This window comes from Rhinopithecus roxellana, chromosome 1 (genome assembly GCF_007565055.1).
Source record: "Rhinopithecus roxellana isolate Shanxi Qingling chromosome 1, ASM756505v1, whole genome shotgun sequence".
Taxonomy (NCBI): domain Eukaryota; kingdom Metazoa; phylum Chordata; class Mammalia; order Primates; family Cercopithecidae; genus Rhinopithecus; species Rhinopithecus roxellana.
The window spans coordinates 157533136-157560200 of record NC_044549.1 but is presented as its reverse complement, the minus strand read 5'-3'; the positions used below and the strand labels follow the sequence as shown (position 1 = coordinate 157560200).

The following is a 27065-nucleotide window of genomic DNA, read 5'->3' as shown; positions in this document are numbered from 1 at the left end:
AGTAAGGAAAAAAATATTTCTCCTCCCCTATGATTTCTACACAATGGTTAAAAATTATTTATTTAGAAATCCCATTTGTCAGAATTGAATAACATGTAAACATGTTGAAAACAAGGGGTGCAAGATACAAAAGGAATAATCTCTTAAATTGTTTTCAAAGAAAATGCCACTGTCCAACAGAAGGATTCCGAGTAGAATGCAAAGGATCAGTGAATAAGTGCCTCATTCGCTATTATTTATCTATACTCTCTGCCTCCCACACACACAGACACAGACCTGAACAGGATCCTGAATGCAGATCGAGTAGCACTTACATCTCTGGACCCAAGTTTGGCCTCCCTTGCCCAACATCTGAAACTGGGGCTTCTACGGCAGTTCCATTCTGCAGCAGGCTACTCTCTGTTTTGTTTTAATTAAAAATCTCCTTTTAATACAAAATAATACTTAACATAGAAAAAAAAACAATCAAATAGAAGGAAAAATACCCATAACATATCCAGTACCAGAGAGAAGTTTTAAAATCTTGGCAAATGTACTCACAAAATTTTTATGTATATATATGGCCAACCCTTAAACAACTTGAGGGTAGTAGAAGATCCTCATACAACTTTTGGTTCCCTAAAAACTTATCTACTAATATACCACTGTTGACTGGAAGGCTTACTGATAACATTAGCAGTTGATTAGCACATATTTTGTATGTCATATTATATGCCGTATTCTTACAACAAAGCAAGAGAAAAGAGATGTTATTTTATTTGTTTTCTACTTACTTTTTTTTTTTTTTTTTTTTTTTTTGAGAAAGAGTCTCACTCCATCACCCAGGCTGGAGTGCAGTGGCACGATCTTGGCTTACTGCAACCTCTGCCTCCTGGGTTCAAGTGATTCTCGTGCCTCAGCCACCTGAGTAGCTGGAATTACAGGCGTACACCACCACATCTGGCTAATTTTTTTTGTATTTTTAGTAGAGACAGGGTTTCGCCATGTTGGCCAGGCTGGTCTCGAACTCCTGACCTCAAGTGCTCTGCCCACCTTGACCTCGCAAAGTGCTGGGATTACAGGCATGAGCCACCATGCCCGGCCAAGAGATGTTATTTTTGAAATTGTAAGGAAGAGAAAATATATTTACTATTAAGTGGAAGTGAGTCACCACGAAGGTCTTCGTCCTTTTCTTCCCAATGAGTAGGCTGAGGAGGAGAAAAGGAGGGGTTGGTCTTGCTGTCTCACGGTGGCAGAGACAGAAGAGTTGGAGGAGGTGAAAGGAGAGGCAGTCACACCCAGTGTAATTTTTACTGAGAAAATCCACATATCAGTGGCCCTGCACAGTTCCAACCTGTGCTGTTCAATGGTCAAGTGTACAGTCACCCCTCAGTACCCATGGGGGATTGGTTCCAGGACCCCACCTGGATACCAAAATCCATGTATGCTCAAGCTCCCTAACATAAAAAGATAATAATATCTGCATATCCTCCCATATGCTTTAGATCATCTCTAAATTGCTTATGACACCTAATACAATGTAAATGTCACATAAATAGTTGCTATACTTTATTGTTCATGGGAAAATGACAAGAAAAAGCTTGTACATGTTCAATATAGATGCAATCATCCATATTTTTTCCTGAATATTTTCAATCCTCAGTTGGTTGAATCCACGGATGCAGGACCCACAGATAAGGAGGGCTGACTATATGCCCTTTCTTCACTTTTTATGAAAATGGCTGCAGGCCATAATCATGTTTATAACCTTTTTAATTCAACATACCATGTCAATTAATTTCTACAATACTATTTAAAATACTGCAGAACATTTCATCACATAAATATGCCACAACTTACTGCCCAATTCCCTACGGCCGACATTACAATGATGTTTAACTTTTTTCTCTATGATGGATTACGATTCAACAAACTTCTCTGTATCTAAATCTTAGCATAACTTCAAAAAGACTTTGTTAAAATAAACTTCTAGAAGAGGAACTGCTGAGTTTAAGGTTTTTTTTTTTATAAATACTGCCAGCTCACCACTGAAAAAAAACTGTAACAATTTGTATTCTCTCAGTAGTGTGTGAGCTGTCTTCTGCCCTATCACTCTCCAACATCTTTCTTTCTTAAACCATTTCAGAGTCAAAAAAAAAAATACCCAAACCAGTATTTTATTGTTTTAATTCATTGTTCATGTCCCTGCATAATGCAGAGCAAAGAAAAGTTAAGAAGTTTCCGCCAGGCGCGGTGGCTCACGCCTGTAATCTCAGCACTTTGGGAGGCCAAGGCAGCTGGATCACGAGGTCAGGAGTTCAAGGCCGGCCTGGCCAACACAGTGAAACCCAGTCTCTACTAAAAATACAAAAATTAGCCGGGTGTGGTGGCACATGCCTGTAATAACAGCTACTTGGGAAGCTGAGGCAGGAGAATCGCTTCTTGAACCCGGGAGGCGGAGGTTGCAGTGAGCGAAGACTGCATCATTGCAGTCCAGCCTGGGCAACAGAGTGAGACGCCATTTCAAAAAAAAAAAAAAAAAAAAAAAAAAAAAAAAAAAAAAAAAAAACAAAGTTTCCATATCCAGTAAAGAAAATTTAAGGAAATAAGACTAAAGAGGCCTGGTGTGGTGGCTCATGCCTGTAATTCCAGCACTTTGGGAGGCTGAGGTGGGCGGATCACTTGAGGTCAGGAGTTTGAGACCAGCCTGGCCAACATAGTGAAATCCCATTTCTACTAAAAATACAAAAATTAGCTGGGCATGGTGGCACACGGTTGACACGAGCTAATCCAGAGATTGAGGCAGGAGAATCACTTGAACTCAGGAGATGGAGGCTGCAGTGAGCCAAGATTGTGCCACTGCACTCCAGCCTGGGCGACAGAGCAAGAGTCTGTCTCAAAACAAAACAAAACAAAAACTAAAGGGAGTCAGAGAGTGTTTTCCTTCATAAGGATAGAGAAGCCTTGTCAACATCTGGCCATGGGCACCAGCACATGGGGGTGTGATGGTACCCAGCAATGAAAGGGAAACCAAAGTCCTAAGCAAAGGCAGGGCAGTGCTATTGGGAGAACCAGGTGGACCCAGAAAGCAATAGAAGAAGTCAAAGTTCTCTCCTAAAAGATCCTAGGGACACGGAGAACAAGGGGAAACACTTCCCTCACAGTGCCAGAGAAAACAGGTCTACCTGGACCTTGAAGTCCAACTGCCTAGTTATGATGTCCCCAGAACTCACTAGGAGCCTCTTCCCACGTTCAACAAGCTTATCTAAAGCTCAAGGTCTGGTTTTAGACCAGCGTTCAACTCAAGGAACAAAGCACAGAGTAGCCCTTTGCTGCTTCCCCCACATTTATCTTTCTCTTCTCACTCTTTTCAAAATACTTCCGTTATCAAAGCCATGTCAGTAACAGCCACTACATGAATGATACAAACAAGGCCATTTCACAAGATGGGTGGCAGGGGGCCAGAAGCGCTGGGCTGCAGTTTACAACAGTGCTTTCACAGCCACAAACATCCTCCCAGCTCTGTCTTGGCCACAAGCAAGGCTGGTTACTGTTTTTGTTTTGTTTTGTTTCGAGACAGGGTCTTGCTCTGTCACCCAGGCTGGAGTACAGTGGCGCGATCACGGCTCACTGCAGCCTCCCTCTCCCAGGCTCAGTGGGTCCTGCCACCTCAAAGTACTGGGGTTACAGATGCAGCCAATGCACCCCGCTCCTGATTACCATTATTCTCATTTTACACAACCCTGGGGCTGAAAGGGTAAAACCATTTGCCCAAATCATAATTTACGGATGGGAGATGTCAGGACTGAAGGATCCACACTTCTGTGCTCCTAACCTCATGACCAGGAGGCGTGCAGAACCATTCTGTTCCTACAGATCACAGCACCAAGGCTCACATACACACTCTGATGCTCACCTAGCATGGCCTTCCACCTAGAAGAAAGAAGATGCTTGGGAGCAAGCTGGCTTATCCGCCCACCAATTCACCCGGAACGGAACGAGAACACACACAGCAAACTCCTCTATGGTAAAATTCACAGAAAAGAAAACACAATTTATAAGCAAAGATGTAATAAGAAAGTGTAAGGAATTGTTCTGCAAATGGTATGAAAGTTTTATTTAAGTGTTTACGTTTCTGTCAGTTCTCTAATCAGAAATCATTTAACACACATCATATAAAACAAACAAACAAAAAAAACAGAAACAAAACCTAAAATGCTGCTTTACTGACTCACTTCAGAAGTCTCCTGATTAATCTACTGTCATTTCTCAGCAAATACTGGATAGTGTATCAGTTTTTTTCTCTCTCTTACAGAATGCAACCTTACCAACCAAGCATCAACAAGCATGAAATTAAATCATTTTCTTCAGACCGCTTCACCTTTGTTCACTCATACTCCACATACATGCTCAGCCTATCTCAAAGAACCTCTAAGTGTCCAGATATTTAATCTGGATTTTACGGAAATTCTCTTATTTTGCAAGGAGAGTAGGATGTTTCTAAGAATTCCTGAAGAAAACATACCAACTAATATTCTAACTTGAGCTTGACAGCATATATAACTAGGCCTTAGTTCTACCCCATCAACACCTGCCATTCTCTTTTAAAACTTAATTGCTGTTTTTAGATCAAATAGCCACCCAAAGTAGCAGGCAAGAACATGACTACATGCTTCTCTTTTCCACCTAGAATTAATTTCACTAGTACCAATTATTTTCAGGAAAGAAATGCATCTCCAAAGGGTACTTGAAAAAAGAAAAAAAAATGGACACAGATTTCACACCTCCACGCAAATCCTTTACATCATTTGAGCTTTAGCAAATGAAACTCTGGAGAGACAAGTGCACTTATCAGGAATCTGCTTCATTAATCTGAAAAGGAAAATTATGTTAAGGAATAAGCCACCATTAATTAATATTTATTGTATCCCCACTGGGTAAATGACACTGCAGTCACCAATTTACAGAAGAGAGAATACAATTCCTGCACACCAACTGCTTAACAATGTAATCCTCAAGGCACTCAAATATGACACAGAATAATGGTATATAACAGACACGGCTTTGCAAAAGAGCTAACCGCCCTTTGCGGACACGTGCATTTAGAATTGTTTTCCAGTGATGGAAATGAACTGGCCTGGATCCATGTCTACTCCTACTCCACACTTCCTCACTGCTCTGAGCATGCACTTTTAAAGAGAGTACATGTAAGGGTATATAGTCCACAACCACTGTTCATATAATAAACACACAGAATGAACTTACTATATTATAACTAGTTCCACGTGTATCTCTCTCCATGGCCCAGCGTGCTGATGGTATCAATCAATTAATTCACTGCCAAACTCTATCTGGGCAGGGCCCATGAGGCCTTACTCAAAGGAGATGCCTGATGTATGTTTGTTGGGTAGATGACCGGAGGAGAGGGGAAGGGAGGAGGGAAATGGGAAGACAGGGCAAGTGAAAGGAAGAGGGACTAAAGGGAGGCAGAACAGGGGAAGAAGAGAAGGGAAGAAAAAAGAAAGAGGAAAGAAGGAAGAAGGATCGAGTTCCAAGGCTTCTGGAAGTTTTAAGACGCTGGCATGGTTCTCTAGCAAATTTGAGAACTCCTTTCCATTGCCCCTAGTTTGTTGCTACTACTTTCACCCAAGGAATAAAAGATCTTGTGTCTTGTTAACCTGGGACCTTGAAGCTTCAGCCTTAACCATTATTTCTCTCTAGTACCAATCTCCCAGCATGGGCGGAGTATTTTAACTGCACATTGTATATCTCTGGGCACACAATCCCAAATTTCTTAAAGCCTCTAACTTAATCTATATGATCGTGGGATAAAGAAAGCACTACCCGAATGAGTTCCAGGCTCGACTTCCAGTGAAGTCCATGACATGTTTTTCTCCTAGTTAATTTTTATTCCTTCTTCCACCCCGGCTTACAGGTTGTTTTCACCAGGTAGCCTTCCATCACCCTCCCAAAAGGCCATGATCCCCATCATCCATAAAACATATCATGGGTAATTAACTAACTACTTTTTTTTTTTTTTTTTTTTTTGAGACAGGGTCTCACTCTGTTGCCCAGGCTGGAATGCAGTGGTGAGATCATGGCTCACTGCAACCTCTGCCTCCTGGCCTCAGATAATCCTCCCACCTCAGCCTCCCAAGTAGCAGGGACTACAGGCACGTGCCACCATGCCCAACTAATTTGTGTGTGTGTGTGTGTGTGCATATATATGTGTGTATATATGTATATGTGTGTATATATATATATGCACACACACACACACACACACATATATATATATATTACACAACCATATATATATATATATATACACACACATATATATATATATATATACACACACATATATATATATATATATATATACACACACATATATATATATATATATATATATATATATATATATATATACACACACATATATATATATATATTTTTTTTTTTTTTTTTTTTTTTTTTTCTTGTAGAGACACGATTTTGCCATGTTACCCAGGCTGGTCTAGAACCCCTGAGCTCAAGCGATCCACCCACCTCAGCCTCCCAAAGTGCTAGGATTACAGTCGTGGGTCACCACACCCAGCCTCTACTGATGTGTTACGTTACTAATTTGTTAATCTCTCTTGCCCTTACCAGGCTCTAAGTGCCACTTTGTCTCTTCTGTTCACTGTTGTTTCCCCAAACCTAGGACAAGATGTGGTAAACTGTGGGCAAAAAAGTATCAGTGGAAAGAATGAGTGAATGAATGAATGAATATACAAAGGAGAGCATCCAGGCATCTCTTTGAGAGCTGTGAAGTGGCTGTTCTCCTCCCTTCGGACAGGTAAGAAGATTGGTCGAAATGCCACTATGAGATGGGTCCATTTGAACCAAAAAACGTATATACCCAATCTAAGTGACAGCCAGTGGGACTTTAAAATTTGTAAGTGAAAAAGGAGGTACAATACCATTTCTGGGGATAAGTAGGACCAGGTTTGGGTTTTTTTTTTTTTTTTTTTTTTTTTTTTTTTCTTGTTTTATCAAGACTGAAAAGCTCAGTAGTCAAGGGACAAGGTTTCATATTTTCCTTGTATACCTCCCAGGGTTTAGTTGATCACAGTCACAGAGAAAGTTTAGTAGCAAAGAATAGAAACCACCCACACTCATGCAAGGAGAAGGGGATTTGTTGCATGGATACAGGAAAGAGTTGCCCAGCATCTACTTGAAAGAGCTACTCCTTCTTTCCTTCAGAGATATGGAAGTCTCTTGTTTCTCTCTGTCCCTCGGTCTCTGTGATCTCTCTCTGGTTTTCACACCTTTCTGTCTCTTCTTGCTCAACTCAACTTCCTTCACTTGCAACAAAGCCCAGCAGAGCCACTGGAGTCAAATCTACCCAATCCTCTAGTTTCTCCCTCTCCCAATTCAGATGAGAGAAAGTAAGTTTGCGTTATTGGCCCTGGGTCAGATGCCTGCCTCAAACGACTCAGCTGACAATGGGGATGTGGAAGATAGTGGCCATGTGACACACCATGTGGACACAGATCCCCCACTTCAACAGAGGGTCTTCCCTCTGCTCACTGCTGTGACTGAGATGTCTGGCCCAATATAGATTTTTTTTTTTTCTTGAGACAGGGTCTCACTTCATCACCACCCAGGCTAGAGTACAGTGGCACAATCATGGTTCATTGCAGACTCAACCTCCAGGACTCAGATGACCCTCTGAGCTCAGCTTCCCAAGTAGCTGGGCGTATAGGCTCGTGCCATGACACCCAGATAATTTTTATTTTGGTAGAGATGGGGCCTCATTATGTTGCCCAGGCTGGACCTGAACTCCTAGCCTCAAGCAATCTTCCTCCTCAGCCCCTCAAATTGCTGGGATTACAGGTAAGAGCCACTGTGCTGGCCCCAGTGTAGAATTCTGACATGCATGAGCTGTAAGGATACATACTATTTACAAATACTTTTAAAATCCACTTCACAAGATTTGTATGTCAACTGGAACATCAGTTAAGGCTTTTATCCAAGAAAATTAATCAAATAATGGAGGGTTTCTCTAAACTTAATGCTGGCATGACATGAATGCCAGGGTTACAAAGCTTCCTGTCAGAGGGCCTGAAAGTATACTAACTTCTTATAAATGCCTGGGATAAACACCCAGCTGTAACCAAGCCCAGAACACCCCACCTCCCCTTTCTTTCATTTGCAGTACAATCTCATAATGAAAAGCCAATAGTATCTGCCAGGTTATAGAGGAGACTAAAAAGAGACGAGCGCTCAACCCACAGTCCTCTCCAAGCTTCGCCTTTCCCTGGTGATTCCTAAGTCTATGAAACAACCCAATTAGCTATGTTATCTACTTTTTCATATCAGGTCTGTAGGTCTATACTTTCATTAACTTTGTGGAAATTAAAATTACTGCTGAGAAGCTCTGGATTTTGCTACAGTATCAGCCAATTCTCTCTTTCAAGAGCCCTCTTGTGTTTTGCCCACACAGTTGTGATTAAAACAGTTCTCTTTGTTCATGGGAATAAGTTCTTCTCCCATGACCATCACCAAGCCAGCGAGAAAAAAAATTCAACAGTGGTCCCTGCAATAACCACTTGGAAAGCATAGGATCTAAAAAATACAATTGTGTGTAATTCTCACAAACAGTGGCTTTATATCTTGTCCCTGCCTCCTCATAAATACACTACCAACTTGGGCAACATGACACTTCTTGACTTCCTGTTCGGTTACATCTGCCTAGAAAGCTTTTCCTCCCCATCTCTCATGGTCAAAGTCCTACCAGGCTTCCAATGTCCTACCTCAGTTCTTCTTCATGAAGCCTTCCTTATCTCCCACCTAGAGGTCCCCATGCCCCCAGTCTCTCAGAGCCTTCCCGTGAGCACTTGCCCTTCTCTTCTGTAAGGCCTTGAGGTCTGGGGAGCAGGCCCATGTCCCCACTCCCGTAGCACCTGGCCAGTGCAAGGTGACACTAAGTTTTTAATGAACCACCGAATGCACCCTTGGGGCTCTGGGTCTATGCCTCAGACTTCAGATTTGTCTCTTCCAGATGAAAATGCTCTGCTTCAGTTGTCACAACTGTGTCAGTAGTTGGGGCTGTCACAAGGCGAACCTCAAAATTTGGGTTCAGCCTGAGAGGTCACATGGGTCACTGGCTTCATGTAGAAAGGAACTGAAAAGCCAGGCTACAGAGTAAAGTAAAAACAGTTTATTAAGAAAGTAAAGGAATAAAGGAATCGATACTCGATAGAGCGGCCCTGAGGACTACTGGTTGGCTATTTTTATGGTTATTTCTTGATCATATGCTAAAAAAGGAATCGATTGTTCATGAGTTTTCTGGGAAAGGGGTGGGGAATTCCCGGAACTGAGGGTTCCCCCTCCTTTTACGCCATATAAGGTGGTTTCCGGATGTTGCCACAGCATTTGTAAACTGTCACGGTGCTGGTGGGAGTATCTCTTAGCATGTTAATGCATTATAATTAGCATTATGACCTGCAGTGAGGGCCACGAGAGGTCACTTTCATGGCCATCTTGGTTTTGGCAGGCATCTCTTTTTATCAGCGGAGGTTTTTGTGACCCGTACCTTGCAAAACCAGTCCTGCTAAACTCCTATCTCAGGGGCTGCCCAATTTTTGGCTCATCTGACCATTTATAGAAGGAGAATGCATTTTCTCCTTCAGTTCAGAAAATAATTAGAATTGTCTCCCTTTAGACTTATCTGTGTACTATTAATTTACCACCTTCAAACAAAGTTTTTAGAAAAATGTATAATATAAGTACTCTTCCAGGTATTTTTTCAGATTTCCCAAATGTAAAATAAACACATGTTGTAATTCTTTCCACACTACAACATAAATAGATATTTCACTCCAGGGATAAATTGGCCTATTTTCATGTAAATTTAGCAGCAATAAAAGGTAACCTTCAGCCTGAGGAAATGCTCACTGGCTCCCTTCCTAGGCTTCTGACTGTATACTTCACCCTCTATGCCATCCCAACACATCAGGAACCAAAACCTACATACACTTCTAAACAAGGCAATTCCTCTAGTTAAAACAATAATATTGCTTCAAATTGAAATATATGCTAGATTTTAATCAAGCTGCATTCATTTCACAAACAATTTCCTCAGCATTCACATTGGGTAGGTATTACCCCTTAAGGGGTCTTACAGCTCTGAAAAGCCTAGTTAATCTGAAGAACAATGACCATTTTTGCCCATTCCATTGCTGCCCCCTGCTGACAAAAGAATGGACACCTTTGGCAGACATTGCATTTTCCTGAGGAGCCGGCAGTGGCGGAAAAATAAGCCAACTGACCTACTGAGTTCCAAGCCCCATGGAAAGTAAGAAAGGCACCCTTAAAATGTGGTACCCAAATGGTCTTAAGAATGAACAGAGGAGACAAAACATGCATGCATGGAAGAATCAAAGAACAGACGGCCAGGCACGGTAACTCATGCCTATAATCCCAGCACTTTGGGAGGCCGCGGCAGGAGGATCACCTGAGGTCGGGAGTTCGAGACCAGCCTGACCAACATGGAGAAACCCCCGTCTCTACTAAAAATACAAAAAAATTAGCCAGGTGTGGTGTGCACACTTGTAATCCCAGCTACTCTGGAGGCTGAATCAGGAGAATCGTTTGAACCCGGGGGACAGAGGTTGCAGTGAGCCAAGATCATGTCACTGCACTCCAGCCTGGGCAACAAGAGCACAACTTCATCTCAAAAAAAAAAAAAAAGAACATTTTTAATAAAACATATTTTTATATTACAACTCATTATAAAAATACATGAGTTAGTCAGGGCTGTGCAGACTACAGGATTTGGGGAAAGGAGAGGCAGATGAAGATGGAGACGTCAGATAGGCTGTCAGTTCCCAACCTTTTCACCACTAAGGAACCCCACGCACTTCTTGCTTTCAGTTATTTGTCTACATAAGAAAACCAGAGTTCCCAGCAAATGCTCACTTAATTCCAACCAAGAGCAAAGGAACAGATAACTGCTTGACTTTAGGTATTTTTAAATGGTGAAAATAGTTCATGGATCCCCTAAGAGAGAAGGTTCTGAAATCTATGAACCCTAAGATGCCATCTCAATGGGCTTTTCAAGGGGTTTGGAAATATCCACAAAATATATTTGATGACAAGGTTCTGTCTGTACCTAGAAGCATTTTCCTCCTAAGAAAAGAGTCCTTGACTTTCACAGATTCTCAAAGAAACCTGTGGTCAAAGATAAAGCAATCAATAAAAAACCAAAACTTGTAGTCTCAGGGATGTCAGGCAAGGGACTCCTGGTACAGATAAAGAAAAAAGGTGCAGGGAGCATTTTGCCATTTCTATCCTAAGAGGCTAATGTTCAGGTTTAAACTGAATTTTAAAATGTCTATTTTTCCTTTCCTCTGGAAAAAAGTTGGAGGAGGGGGGTTATACCAACTCTACAATGCTGTTAATGCCATATCACTCCCCATCAACAATTTCAAAGATTAAAAAAAATCAACCCAAATAGCCCATTTCTTAAGCATTTATCCTATGTGGTCTGTTCTCCTTGACAAACAGGTCATCTCTGTTTGCAAAGCTGGCTTGAGAAATAGGAGTTCATTGTCTGACACTTGCTATGTTTACTATCAGCTAAAATGCCTGTAGGAACTAATTTTGAGGCCTGGCACGGTAGCTCACACCTGTAATCCCAGCACTTTGGGAGACCGAGGCAGGCAGATCACCTGAGCTCAGGAGTTCAAGACAGACTGACCAACATGGAGAAACCCCGTGTCTACTAAAAATACAAAATTAGCCAGGCATGGAGGTGCATGCCTGTAATCCCAGCTACTTGGGAGGCTGAAGCAGAAGAATCACTTGAACCCAGGAGGCAGAGGTTGCGGTGAACCAAGATCGCGTCATTGCACTCCAGCCTGGGCAGCAAGAGCAAAACTGTCTCAAAAAAAAAAAAAAAAAAAAAAGAAGGGAACTAGTTTTGAGCTCAGCTTCACGGAAAACTAACAATACATAATAAAATATGAGAAAGTACAAGCTCCTACTCAGTGAATTTGTTTACTGGTCGAGGGAGGACCCCATTGTCCCCATTCTAGGAAGTGGCACAGTTTAGTGTCTAGGAGTGTAGGCTCAGGACCACTTACTAACTGTAATCTTGGGCATGTTTAATCTTTCCTGGCCTCAGTTTCCTGACCTGTAAAAAATGGGGCTCATAATAGTTCTCATCACATAGGCTTATCGTGAGGAATAAATTAGTTGATAAATGTGGATCACTTAGAAATGCTGCTAATACACAGCAAGTGTTACGTAAGTGTGTCTGTTGCTGCCCCTGCTACTACCAGTTATTATCCTGAAAGTTAAATGAGATTACATGCAGAGTGCTTAAAACAGTGACAGGCACGTAGGAAACACTGAATAAATGTTATCACAGACACGGAATTTCTAGGCTATTGTAGCAGGCCAGGTCTAACTAACAGCTGAACAGGCAGGCCTCCATGACAACTGTTTCAGCACTAACTGAGTGGGTTAAGTTCAATATTAAAAGCTGATAGAGCCGGTGTCCTTATGCAAAAGCTGGAATGTAAAAAACGCCCACCAAGAGTTTTGCCCAGGCCTTTCCTGGGCTTTGAAGCATGACAAGATAAAGAAGGAATTCTTAACGGGACCCATTTAGGATTAAATAAGTTTTATTGGGGGTCTGAAGAAACTCCCCAGACCTCCACAAACAAGTTTTACTGGGATCTAAAGGAACTCCCCAAACCTCCATGATTTAGCAGGAGACAAGACAAAGGTAATCACCCCTGGCACCTGGACCCATCTAGATTTAGTAAATTTACTAGGGCTCCAGAGGAAGGTCTTCAGGACTCAGATCTTAATCACTTATGTCTTTAGATGAATGCACACTTACACGTCGACATACAGCTTCGAAGGTATACATGCTCTGGAAAACTTTGTAATTTTGAGTTGATCTGACGATATTTTCCTGGTCTTCTCCCTGTAACTGGTTACAGAAATAAACTCTCTTCTTTCTCAGTTCGTCTGCATCTTGTTATTGGGCCACAAGAATAAGCAGCTGAACCCTTGGTTCGGACCGGGAACACTATGTCATTTTAGCCAGACATCATGAGACACGTTCATTTAAGAAGCAATAGATTCAGTGTAAAACATATTACACTTCTCTTGCAGAATCATTTGCCTAGCAGATTTTTTTTTTAAGTTACCAAATCAGTTACAGCTGATTCTCATTATGCACAGTAGTTATGTTCTATTAAAGTCTCCACAAACACTGAATTAGACAATAGTAAATGTTTGCTCCTGGGGAATTACAGGGTTAGGTTCCCCCGAACCTCTGGTCACAACATTTTTATCAACCAAAATGCCATTAGCTTTATATAGTTCAATTGCCAAGGTCCTTGTAAAATAAGCCGGTTTTATTAGTACTGAAAACCAGCCGTTCCACATAACCCCTTTCCTTTCTAACATTTAGCAGGTACAGTCAATCCTCATTATTCACAGTTCTGCTCCAAAAAGTCACCACAAATGGTGAATGAGCAAATACTGAACCACTGGGGAAATGTATGTGTGCGTATTTCTCACATAGACTATAATCTTAAATGCAAAAGCAACTCATCTTGGTGGATTTTATTTTCCATTTTACAAAAGAGAAAATGAGGCCCAAAGGTGGTAAGCCATTTGCCTGAGGCCATGCCAGTAACAGGTGCCAGCACTGGGATTCGAACCCCCTCCAAGTGGCATCAGAGTTAAGCTTCTTGCACTGCACTGCCCCTGCCCTCTCTATCCTCTGGTCATCTCCAGATGAAGTTGAAACAAGTCGGCAAAGTCCTGCCTTGTTTGCCCTCTCTGGGAACATGTGGATCCCGAAATACAGTTTTCACCATTTTGTGTGTCTGCAAATGACCACAAAAGCACCGCAACTATCAATGAAGTTATAAATACATTTTAGCAAGTAGGAGAATTCGCAAATACAGAATCTGTGAGTAATGAGGATAGACTGTATTTTTAAAATTCTTTCTCAGATTCTTGAGTCTCAGAACCTTCCTCTTCTGTAAATGTAACACTTTTCATGTCATATCGCCTTTCGAAACGTGCAAGCCAGCACTAGCCAAGAAGGGTTTCACATTTCCTGATCCTGCATAACATGACCAAACTTTTTTTTTTTTTTTTTTTTTTTTGGCTTTCAGTCCCACAATGTTGTCTATGATGCTTTAAAAAAAAAAAAAAAAAAAAATCAGTCACCTCGTAAATCGACAAATGTAGCTGTTTTCTACTTTTCCCAAAGTTTCGCATGCACTATAGACGTTACTTTAGCACTTTCCAGAGTGGCCTCACACACAGATTGGCAAATTTCCTCTTCCTTTTTTGGATATACTACATTTAGATTCATTAACATAGAACTCTCAGCCAGCTGCCCCAGAACTCACACGAGCATATCTGACATAAATATTTTCTCTGTAAGGCACATCACAACCTTCCTGCACGCGTCAGCACTACCCCTGGGAGCCTTTACAGCAGCAACATCACCAAGAAAATGCACAAACGTGCAAAACCTGTAAAACAGGACCCACAATAGTTCTCATCACATAGGCTCATCATGAGGAATGAATTTGTTAATAAATGTGAATCAATTTGAAATGTTGCTAACACACAGCCAGTGTTAGGTGTTTGTGTCTACTGTTGTCACCGCTATACTGACATTTGAAGAAATGAGGGTTGTGGTTGTACAAAAGGCCCCATATGATGGATCTGATTGTCGTTTATGGTGGTGGTTTACTTGCTTCTCTATCCCCTGTATTTTCCGCAAACCAGAAGGTAGGTCTGATTCGATTCGGCATGGGAATACTCATGAGTGTGGTTGAGAATGTCATGCTTCATCATGCAGCAGGCACATCAAGTTGTCCCACAGCAGTGACACTCAGTCACAGACTCAAATGCAGTGCACACTGCCTGGCACCTCTCTTGAAAGCTTTGTTTTCTCTTGTGTAATTAGCAGGTAATCTTTCATATGTTACAAATAGGCACAAAAACCTCACAAATACACTTAGAAACAGGCTTTCACCTGTTGGTTTCACCTACTGGTTTTGGCATTCCTTAATGATCTTTGGCTAAATCAGTTATTTCTTTGGGGATTGCGGTGTGGTGACTTTCTATCATTCTTTCTGCATTTACTCGTTGACATTCTGCCCCCTCCCACCTGCCACCTTGGTTCTTGCTGTCATTATAGATTCATGGATTACCTTTTTCCTTTACTCTGAATGTTATAAAATATTATGATCATCTTTTTGACAAACACCCACAAGCCTTTGGGCACTTCCTTGCACTTTGGTACCATAAAACATCCTAGGCTTATTTTGTCCTTTCCCTGTTCCTGACCTGGAATCAGCCATCTCAGCATTGGTAGGTTTTAAAGAAAAAAGAAAATTATTTCACTTTTTAAAAGGATCACCACAGTTGCTAGACTGAGAAGAGTGTTGAGCAAGGTAAGAAGCAAAGAGACCAGCAGCCAGGTGAGAGCAGGCATCCAGGTGAGAGCTGACAGCAGGGGAGATGGTCATAGGGGCCAGGCTCGGGATATATTTTGAAGGAAGAGGTGACAGAATATTCTTACAATTCTGATATAGAATATAAGAACAAATGAAATAAATGACAAAGAATGACTTCAAGGTTTAGAGTTGGAACAACTGAGAGGATGGAGTTCCTATATTAATATAAGAAGACAGAGGAGCAAGTTTTTGCTGCTGTTAGTTTTGGGGGATAGGGAAATAGTATATGAGAAAAAATGAATATAGTTACTTTGAGATACTGATGTAGTACCCAGGTGGAGATTTAACAAGGCGGCTGGATACATGAACATGGCATTTGGGGAAGAAGCCAGGACGGAAGAGAGACACTTACGCATGGTCGGCATATAGACCGTAATTAAAGCCACAGCTCTGAAAGAGATCACCAAGAGGATGACTGAATTTGGAGGAGACACAAAGGCCAATATTTTACAGATTGGAGATATGAGAAGGAACCAGCTATGGAGGCTAAGAAGCATGCGTGACTTGTGCAGCGGGAGGAGAGAATCAGGGCAGCGTAGTGTCCTGCACTCTAAGAGAGGTGTTTCAGAGAGGAGGTGACCAGCTGGACCCAGTCCTGCTGACAGGCCAATGCAGTGAGAACTGGGAACCGAACACTGAATTTGTCACCAGAGAATACTGGTCACCTTGATGAGAACAGTTTTAGTGGAAATTGTAGAGCAAAATAACCTTACTAGGGTTGGCTTAAGAAAGACTGAAAACAGGTGTCGGGCGCAGTGGCTCTCGCTTGTAATCCCAGCACTTTGGGAGGCCGAGGCAGGCAGATCACCTGAGCTCAGGAGTTCGAGACCAGCCTGACCAACATGAAGAAACCCCATCTCTACTAAAAATACAAAATTAGCTGGCTGTGGTGGCCCATGCCTGTAATCCCAGCTACTTGGAGGCTGAGGCAGGAGAATCGCTTGAACCAGGGAGGCAGAGTTTGCAGTGAGCCGAGATAGCACCACTGCACTCCAGCCTGGGCAACAAGAGCGAGACTCCGTTTCCAAAAAAAATAAAAAAAACACTGAAAACAGATGGTGCTTTTGAGGAGACTCCTTTTAAAAGGGAACAGAGAAATGACCTATTGTTAGAGGGAGAGTGTGTGATCAGGTGAGGGGTTTTTAAGATGGAAGAAGTTATAGCTTTGTATGCTAACAGAAAGGATCCATAAATTGACATTAGAGGAGTAAGATGGGAGAACTGACACAACAAATGCCCTGGAGCAGGCGAGAGGAAATGACAGGTGAACCTGAGTGTCGAGGCTGACACAGGTGAGGGTACAGTGTCTGGCAACAGAGGCAGGTGGGTGAGCGGAGGTGGAGGGAAGAGATTGTTGGAAGTCCTCTTTTGTTTTGGTTTTGTCTGTTTTTTTTTTTTTTTTTTTTTTTTGAAACACAGTCTTGCTCTATAGCCCAGGTTGGAGTGCAGTGGTGAGATCTGGGCTCACTATAACCTCTGCCTCCCGGATTCAAGCAATTCTCCTGCCTCAGCCTCCAGAGTAGCTGGGATTATAGGCGCCCGCCACCATGCCCGGCTAATTTTTGTATTTTTAGTAGAGACAGTGTTTTACCATGTTGGTCAGGCTGGTCTTGAACTCCTGACCTCATGATGGCACTGGCTCAGCCTCCCAAAGTGCTGGGATTACAGGCGGGAGCCACTGCGCCCAGCCAGAAGTCCTCTTTTGATTGCTTTTGTTCTCAGTGACACAAGAAGTCAGGTCATTACCTAAGAATGGAGATTGAGGTCTGAGTGTGGTGGCTCATGCCTGTAATCCCAGCACTTTGGGAGGCCAAGATGTGTGGATCACCTGAGGTCAAGAGTTCGAGACCAGCCTGGCCAACATGGTGAAACCCTGTTTCTACTAAAAATACAAAAATTAGCCAGGGATGGTGGCATGTGCCTGTAACCCCAGCTACTCAGTAGGGGTGGCTGAGGCAGGAGAACTGTTTGAACTCAAGAGGCGGAGGTTGCAGTGAGCCAATATTGCGCCACTGCACTCCAGCCTGGGCGACACACTGAGACTCTCTCTCAAAAAAACAAACAAAAAAAAAAGAATGGAGCTGGGGAAGGAAGTGCTAGAGGTTCAAGGACTTAAAAAGGGGTTTGCTCTGTGAGTACAGCCAAGTGAGAATGGGTAACAGATCTGAGGGAGCATGCAAAGGACTGCTTCCACTGAGAACCGTGGAACCTAAGCTGAATTCAGGAGGAAAACAGAAACACGCAGAGAAAGGTTCGCAGGGGAAAGAGAATAGGACTCTAGAAAGGTAAAAAGCTGTTGGAGTCCAGGATCAAGGTGCCACGTGGAGAAACCTAGGAAAAGAAGAAGGGATGGTTAAGGAAGTGGATGCCTTGAAACAGATCATGAAGGAGTTGAAAGTTTTGCTAATGTTAAGGTCACAGGTCTGAGCGTGGGAGGCAGTGTGTGAGGCGGCAGAGGTCAGGGAATTGAAAGCATCATCCATGTGGATGCTGAAATCACCAAAATGATGATAGGGCACTGCTGGAGGGAGTGATGGTGACTCACAAACTCAAACTGTCAAGGGATGAAGGAGGGATGGTGGGGAACACAGTGTGATGCTGACAGGAGACTCAAAGGTAGATGCCTGTAGGGCAGGAGAGGTAAGAGTAATCTGGAAGTGACAGAGAAGAAAACGAGGCCACTTACTCCATTTCCAGGCCTTGGAGGAGTGGGAGAGAGAATGCTGCCACCATGTAAGAGGGTTATGCAGGAGAACCAGGTTCCAGTTAGAGAACGAGGTGAAGAAATCATTAGAGAACAGGTTGAGGATGCAGGGGATTATATTGATGATGCAGTATGAATTCCAAGGAGCACAATGAAAGGGTCTCAGGAGTTGAGGGATGCGGCAAAAACAACAACACAGAGGCACATGGGGTTGCAAGTCAGGAGGGTGTGATGATCTGGGAACTTGGGATTTCCTGTGATGGCTGCCACTGTCTGGATTACAGAGCATAATGAGATTAGACTCAATGGTCTCAAGCAGATAGTAGTGACAAAACTGTGTGTTAGGTCTGAAAATTGAGATTAATTATATATAAAAGTCAAGCAATTATGCAACAAGCACACGAAAAAATGCCCAACGTCATCACTCATGAGGGATGTGCAAATCAAAACCAGGTACCGTTTCACAATCACTAGGATGGCTGTCATCAAAACAGGAGAAAAAATTTAAAAGGCAGCAAGAATGTGGAGGAACTGGAACCTTCTTACACTGTTGGTGAGAATGTAAAATTGTACAACTGCTATGAAAAACAGTTGGGCAATTCCTCAAAAAGTTAAACACAAAATTACCACATGACCCAGAAATGTCTAACCCCAAATAAATGAACACTGGTACCTAAACAAATATAAGCCCATGAATGTTCACAGCAGCACTATTCACAATAGCCAAAGGTGGAAGCAGTCCAAATGTCCATCAACAGATGAATGGATAAATGTGGTATAAACACAATGGAATCTCATCCACATATAAAAAGGAATGAAATACTGGTACATGCTACAAGATGAATAAACTTCAAAAACATTGTCAGAGAAAGGAGACATAAAAAGTCATAAATTCTATGATTCCATTTACATGAAATATTCAGAAGAGGCAAATCCACAGAACCATGATTGGTGGTTGCCCAGGGCGGAGGGGAGGAGGGAAGGGAGGGCTGAGTACTACACATGGGTATGGAGTATTTTCTTGGGGTGATGAAAATGCTTTGGAACTAGATAGAAGTGGCAATTTCACAACACTGCGAATACACTAAAAGCCACTGAATTGTTCACTTTAAAATGGTTAATATTTTAGGGAATTTCACCTCAATAAAACAATTTTTAAAAAATGTTTACAAAGAGAAAAAAAATCAAGTAATTCTTTACCTATCTCAAGATCAGACAACCCTTAATCGTATACTAAAAGATTTAAATGTTATTTAGTATAAAAGTCATGCAATTATCACTGGAGTTTGCAACTAGGTGTTCTAAACACATAAAGCCTTCTGAAAACCTTCACTGAAAACTCACATTGTGAAGGGACTCCCCCAGCACTGAACAGCGTATCAGATGACACGCCCCTGGCTCATCTTTGCCCAGCTCTGGATGACAGGAAATAATGAACAGCAGTGACTAAGTTTAACCTTATTTTCTAATTTGTTGTTAAAACATAATACACTTTTCAAGTCCCGGTAATTTTTTTTGTCATCTTCAGAGAAGAGAGCCACTCTTTTTGAGGTGTGTGAGTGACTCGCTATTGTTCCCCTAGCGTGCTGGCTACTAAAGAGTATTTGACTCAGTAGACAATACAGGAAGTGCTAATGTCCCTTTCTCTGCAAGAGTGTGCACCACAGGACTGGGTTCAAGATGGCAGACAGGAGACAGGACTGACACGCAGCTCCCACTTAGATGATGGAACAGTGTGTGGAGACTCACAGTGTGGACTTTTGTTCCAGGAACCATTGTGAGAGTGTAACAGGAAAATCAAAAGAATTCATAGATCCTTTGAAAACCATGGCAGGCCACTGCAAATTCCACACAACAAGCTAAAAACTGAGTTCCCAAAGTGTGAGGGGTGAAAACCTGCCTCCAATGGACACATGTCCCCACTGGGAAATCCAAAAATTCAGATTACAGAAGAAGGATTTAGCCTTACCTAGAACTGAAATGGATTTAGCATGAAACAAAATTAGAAGCAGCAGTGAGAAGAGCGTTTTAGGCACTCCCATTCTCCAGCTCAAGCCCAGGGAAGCCAAGCCTGATAACGTTTCACGGGGGCACCTGGGGAAGGCAGCCGGTGGAATTTGGGAAAGGTTACAGGGTGAAAGAAGCTTCCAGCTGAACTCTGTAATGATTTTGACTGGGCATAAACTCTCTTGAGCAGAATCTGGGGGCAAACAGGAAATGCTGGAGGAAGGAGAGCAGGAATCGCAGTGGACAGTATGGGCAGATGGGGAAGGGTGTGGCCTGAAAGCCATGGTTGCTTTCTCAGTGGGGAAACCTACAGCCTGGGGCTAGGTCTGAGTCCTGCACATGTGCAGGCTGCCTGGAGATAAACTCAGTGCTCTTAACAAGACTGGCCTTGCCAACTGTGTGGGAACTGGGTGAGGCCTATTGCTACCAGCTTTCCCCCACATCCCTAGTAATAGAGGAAGCCATAATCCCCTCTGGAAGGTAACCCTATTGGCCTGAGAACTACCCCCAACCTTACAGTGGCCATGGCAAGCCCTGCCCAAGGAGAGTCTGAGCTCAGACCCACCTAACCCTGCCTCCACCTGATGGTGTTTCTCTATAACAGATAGTTTCAAAATTAAAATTGAAGAAGTAGAGGAACTTCAGAGCTCTAAGACAAGACCTTCAAATTAACCTAATCAGGCAAAGACAAAGAAAAAAGAATTTTAAAAAATGAACAAAGACTCCAAGAAATTTGGAAATATGTTAAACAGCCCCACCTAAGAATAACTGGCATTCTTGAGAAAGAAGAAGAATCTAAACATTTGGAAAACTTATTTGAGGCAATCATCGAGAAAAACTTGCCTGGTCTTGTAAGAGATCTAGACATCCAAATACAAGAAGCTCAAAGAACACCTGGGAAATTCATTGGAAAAAAAAAAAATCATCACTGAGGCCCACAGTCATCAGGTTATCTAGAGTCAAGACAATAGAAAGAACCTTAAGAGCTGTGAGGCATAAGGATCAGGTAACCTATAAAGGAAAACCCATCAGATTACACAGCAGATTTCTCAGCAGAAACCCTTATTAGCCAGAAGGGACTGGGATCCTATCTTTAGCCTCCTCAAACAAAATAATTCCCGGCCAACAATTTTGTATCCAGCATAACTAAGCTTCAATAAATGAAGGCGAGATAAAGTCTTTCTCGGACAAACAAATGCTGACAGAATTCGCCACCACCAAGCCAGCACTACAAAAAACACTAAAAGGAGTTCCACCTCTTAAAACAAAACCTCAAAATACACTAAAATAGAACCTCCTTAAAGTATAAATCTCATAGGGCCCATAAAAACAAAACACAATTTAAAAAAAAAAAAAAAGGTATTCAGACAACAACTAGCACGATGAATAAAACAGTATCTCACATCTCAACTCAAATGCTGAATGTAAATGGCCTAATGCTCCACTTAAAAACACAGAATGGCAGAATGGATAAAAATCCACCAACAAAGGATCTGCTGTCTTAAAGAGACTCACCTAATGCATACGGGCTGACATAAACTCAAGGTAAAGGAGTAGAAAAAGATATTCCATGCAAACAGACACCAAAAGGGAGCAGGAGTTGCTATTCTATCAGACAAAAGACTTTAAAGCAACAACAGTTAAAAATAAAGAAGGACATTATACGATGACAAAAGGATCAGTCCAACAGGAAAAAAATCTCAACCCTAAATATATATGCACCTGGAGCTTCCAAATTTATAAAACAATTATTACTAGGCATAAGAAATTATATAGCAATATAACAATAGTGGGGGACTTCAATACTCCACTGACAGCACTAGACAGGTCATCAAGACAGAAAGTCAAAAAGAAACAATGGACCTAAACTACACCCTAGAACAAATGGACTTAGCAAATGTTTACAGAACATTCTACCCATCAACTGCAGAATACACATTCTTTTCATCAGCACATGGAATATTCAAGATAGACCATATGATATACCACAAAACAAGTCTAAAGAAATTTAAGAAAATCTAAATTATATCAAGTACCCTCTCAGACCATAGTGGAATAAAATTGGAAATTAATTCCAAAAGGAACCCTCAATAATATACAAATACATAGAAATTATCTTTGAGTCAATAATAAAATCAAGATAGAAATTAAAAAATCCTTTGAACGGAACAATAATAGTAACACAATGTATTAAAACTTCTGGGACATAGCATTAAATGTCTACATCGGAAAGTTGGAAAGAGCACAAATAGACGATCTAAGGTCACACACCTCAAGGAACTAGAGAAACAAAAGCAAACCAAACCCAAACCCAGCTGAAGAAATAACAAAGATCAGAGTAGAACTAAATGAAATTTAAATATATATATATATAAAACAAACAAAAAGCTACTTCTTTGAAAAGATAAACAAAATTGATAGACCATTAGCAAGATCAAACAAGAAAATAAGAGAGAAGAGCTAAATAAGCTCAATTAGAAAGAAAATGAGAGATACTATAACCAATACCACAGAAATGCAAAAGATCATTCAAGGCAACTATGAACACCTTTATGTGCCCAAACCAGAAAATTTAGAGGAGACAGATAAATTCCTGGAAATATACAGCTCTCCTGGATTAAATTAGGAAGAAATAGAAACTCTGAACAGACCAATAACAAGTAGTGAGGTTGAAACAGTAACTTAAAAATTGCCAAAAAAAAAAGTCTAGGACCAGAAGGATTCCCAACTGAATTCTATCCAGCATTCAAAGAAGAACTGGTACCAATCTTACTGAAAGTATTGCAGAAGATAAAGAGAGAATCCTCCATAAATCATTCTATAAAGCCAGAGTCATCCTAATACTAAAGCCAGGAAAGGATATTACACAAAAACAAAACTACAGACCAATATCCTTGATGAACATAGATGCTAAAATCCTCAACAAAATATTAGCTAACTGAATATAACAGCATATTAAAAAGATAATATATAATGATCAACTGGGTTTCACACCAGGGATGCACAGATGGTTTCACATATTTAAGGCAACAAATGTGATACATCACATAAACAGAATTAAAAACAAAAATCATATGATCATCTCAACAGCTGCAGAAAAAGCATTTGACAAAATCCAGCATCACTTTATGATTAAAATCCTGAACAAAACTGGCATAGAAGGGACACACCTCAAGGTAATAAAAGCCATCTACAATAAACACACAGTCAACATTATACTAGATGGGGGAAAGCTGACAGCATTCTCCCTGAGAACTGGAAAAAGACAAGGATGCCCACTGTCACCACTTCTATACAACACAGTACTGGAAGTCCTAGGCAGAGCAATCAGACAAGGGAAAGAAATCACGGGCATCCAAATTGGTAAAGAGGAAATTAAATTATCACTGTTTGATGGTGTATACCTAGGAAACACTAAAGACTCATCCAAAAAGCTCCTAGATCTGATAAATGAATTCAGTGAAGTTTCAGGATACAAAATCAATGTACACAACTTAGTAACATGCTATATACCAACAGCAACCAAGTTTAGAATCAAATCAAGAACTCAACCCCTTTTATAGCAACTATAAAAGTAAAATAAAATACTTTGGAATATACCTAACCAAGGAGTTGAAAGATATCTACAAAGGAAAACTAGAGAACACTGCTGAAAGAAATCATAGATGACACAAAGGGAAATACATCCCATGTTCATAGATGGGTAGAATCAATACTGTGAAAAAGACCATACTGCCAAAAGCAATCTACAAATTCAATGTGATGCCCATCAAAATACCATCATAATTCTTCACACAGCTAGAAAAAAAAAATCCTAAAATTCATACGGAATCAAAAAAGACCCTGCATAGCCAAAGCAAGACTAGGCAACAAGAACAAATCCAGAGGCATCACATGACCTGACTTGAAGCTACAAGGCAACAGGTACCAAAACAGCATGGTACTGGTATAAAAATGGGCACATAGACCAACGGAACAGAATAGAGAACCCAGAAATAAAGCCAAACACGGGCAACTCATCTTTCACAAAACAAAATCAAAATGGGATATCCTATTCAACAACTGGTGCTGGGATATTTGGCAAACCACATATAAAAGAATGAAGCTGGATCTTCATCTTTCACCTTATACAAAAATCAACTCAAGATGAATCAAAGACTTAAATATAAGATCTAAAACCGGACAAATTCTAAAAGATAACATGTGAAAAACTCTTTCTAGATATTAGCTTAGGCAAAGAGTTCATTACCAAGAATCCACAAAAGCAAGTGCAACAACAAAAAAAGATTAATAGATGGAACCTAATTAAAACCAAAAGTTTCTGCACAGCAAAAGAAATAATCAGCATAGTAAACAGACAACCACAAAGGAGGAGGAAACATGGGATAACTGTGCCTCTGACAAAGGACTAATATGCAGAATGTATAAGGAACTCAAATGAATCAGCAAGAAAAAACAAATAATCCCATCAAAAAGTGGGCTAAGGACATGAATAGACAGTTCTCAAAAGAAGATATACAAATGGCCAAACACAGGGAAAAATGCTCAACATCACTAATTATCAGGAAAATGCCAATCAAAATAACAATGAGATACCACCTTATTCCTGCAAGAACGGCCATAATTTAAAAATCAAAAAATAACAGGTGTTGGCCTGGATGTGGTGAAAAGGAAACACTTTTACACTGCTTATGGGAATGTAAACCAGTATAACCACTATGGAAAACAGTATGGAGATTCCTTGAAGTACTAAAAGTAGATCTACCATTTGATCCAGCAATGCCACCACTGGGTATCTACCCAGAGGAAAAAAGTCATTATATAAAAACAACACTCGCACATGTATGTTTAAAGCAGCACAATTTGCAATTGCAAAAATATGGAACCAGCCTAAATGCCCATCAATTAAGGAGTGGATGAAGAAAATGTGACATCTATATAGATGTGTGTGTTTGTGTGTGTGTGTGTGTGTGTGTATGTGATAGAATACTACTCAGCCATAAAAAGGAATGAAATAATGGCATTCACAGTAACCTGAATGGAGTTGGAGACCATTACTCTAAGTGAAGTAACTCAGGAATGGAAAACCAAACATCGTATGTTCTCATTTATCAATGGGAGCTAAGCTATGAGGATGCAAAGGCATAAGAATGATACAATGGACTCTGCGAACTCATAGGGAAGGGTTGGGGCAGGGAGGGAATAAAAGACTACACACTGGGTACAGTGTACACTGCTCAGGTGATGGGTGTACCAAAATCTCAGAAATCGCCACTAAAGAACTTTTCCATGCAACCCAATACCACCTGCTTCCCAAAAACTATTAAAATAAGGCCAGGCATAGTGGTTCACACTTGTAATCCCAGCAGTTTGGGAGGCTGAGGTAGGCAGATCACTTGAGGTCAGGAGATTGAGACCAGCCTGGCCAACATAGTGAAACCCCATCTCCACTAAAAATACAAAAATTAGCTGGGCATGGTGACGGGTACCTGTAATCCCAGCTACTCAGGAGGCTGAGGTAGAAGAATCGTTTGAACCTGGGAGGCAGAGGTTGCAGTGAGCCGAGATCACACCACTGCACTCCAGACTGGGTGACAGAGCAAGACTCTATTTAAAAAAAAATTATTGAAATAAAAATTTTTTAAAATAAAATAAATTTGAGTTTCTAAAAAATTATAAACAAGATAGAAATCTGTTGTGGAAAAAGTACATTGTAAAATCCATTTTTAAAAACATTATTCTCTATAAACCAAATGATAACAAGTTTGTGATTCACCACAGAAACTTGTGATTTGGTGCTTAGGGTATTAAAACACAACAAAAACTGGCTGGGTGCAGTGGTTCATGCATGTTATCCTAGCACTTTGGGAGGCAGAGGCAGGCAGATCACTTGAGCTCAGGAGTTCAAGCCCAGCCTGACCAACTTGGTGAAACCCTGTCTCTACTAAAAATACAAAAACAAAACAAAAAACTAGCCAGGTGTGGTGATATGCACCTTTAGCCCCAGCTACTCAGGAGGCTGAAGCATGAGAATTGTTTGAACCCAGATCGTGGCCACTGTACTCCAGCCTGCGTGACAGAGAGGGGCTCTGGGGAAAAAAAAAAAAAGAAAAGAAAAGAAAAGAAAAGAAGAAAGAAGGAAGAAAGGAAGGAAGGAAAGGAAAACTTTTAAAAAATTCACTCTTTGACCTCAACTTCTACTTGTATTTATTATAAAGAATAATCATACTAATCATAATAGTCATAAATATGCATGTACAAGTTATGACACAACAGTGTTGTTTACAATTGCAAAACCACTTAAATGACAATAGCAAAAATGGGTTTGTTTTTTGTTTTTTGAGACAAGGTCTCGCTTTGTCGCCCAGGCTGGAGTGGAGTGGTGTGATCTCAGCTCACTGCAACCTCCACCTCCCAGCTTCATGTGATTCTCTCACTTCAGCCTCCCGAGTAGCTGGGATTACAGGCACGCACTACCACGCCTGGTTGATTTTTGTATTTTTAGTACAGATGGGGTTTCGCCATATTGGCCAAGCTAGTCTTGAACTCCTAGCCCCAAGTGATCCGCCCACCTTGGCCTCCCAAAGTGTTAATCTGTATGATTTAATATAACTTTTTTTTTTTTTTTTTTTTTCGGATATAGGATCTCACTCTGTCACCCAGGCTGGAGTGAAGTACAGTAGCGCAATTATCAGCTCACTGGAACCTCTGCCTCCCAGGTTCAAGCAATTCTCCTGCCTCAGCCTCCTGAGTAGCTGGAATTACAGGCACCTGCCAACACACTTGGTTAATTTTTGTATTTTTAATAGAGATGGGGGTCTCTC

The 27065-nt window shown here is 41.2% G+C and overlaps 1 protein-coding gene across 4 annotated transcripts in view; it reads right to left on the bottom strand.

Moving 5' to 3' along the window:
• OSBPL10 (oxysterol binding protein like 10) overlaps positions 1–27065 on the bottom strand; it is a 329028-nt gene that overhangs the window by 102637 nt on the left and 199326 nt on the right. The gene's annotated exons all lie outside the window — the stretch shown is intronic.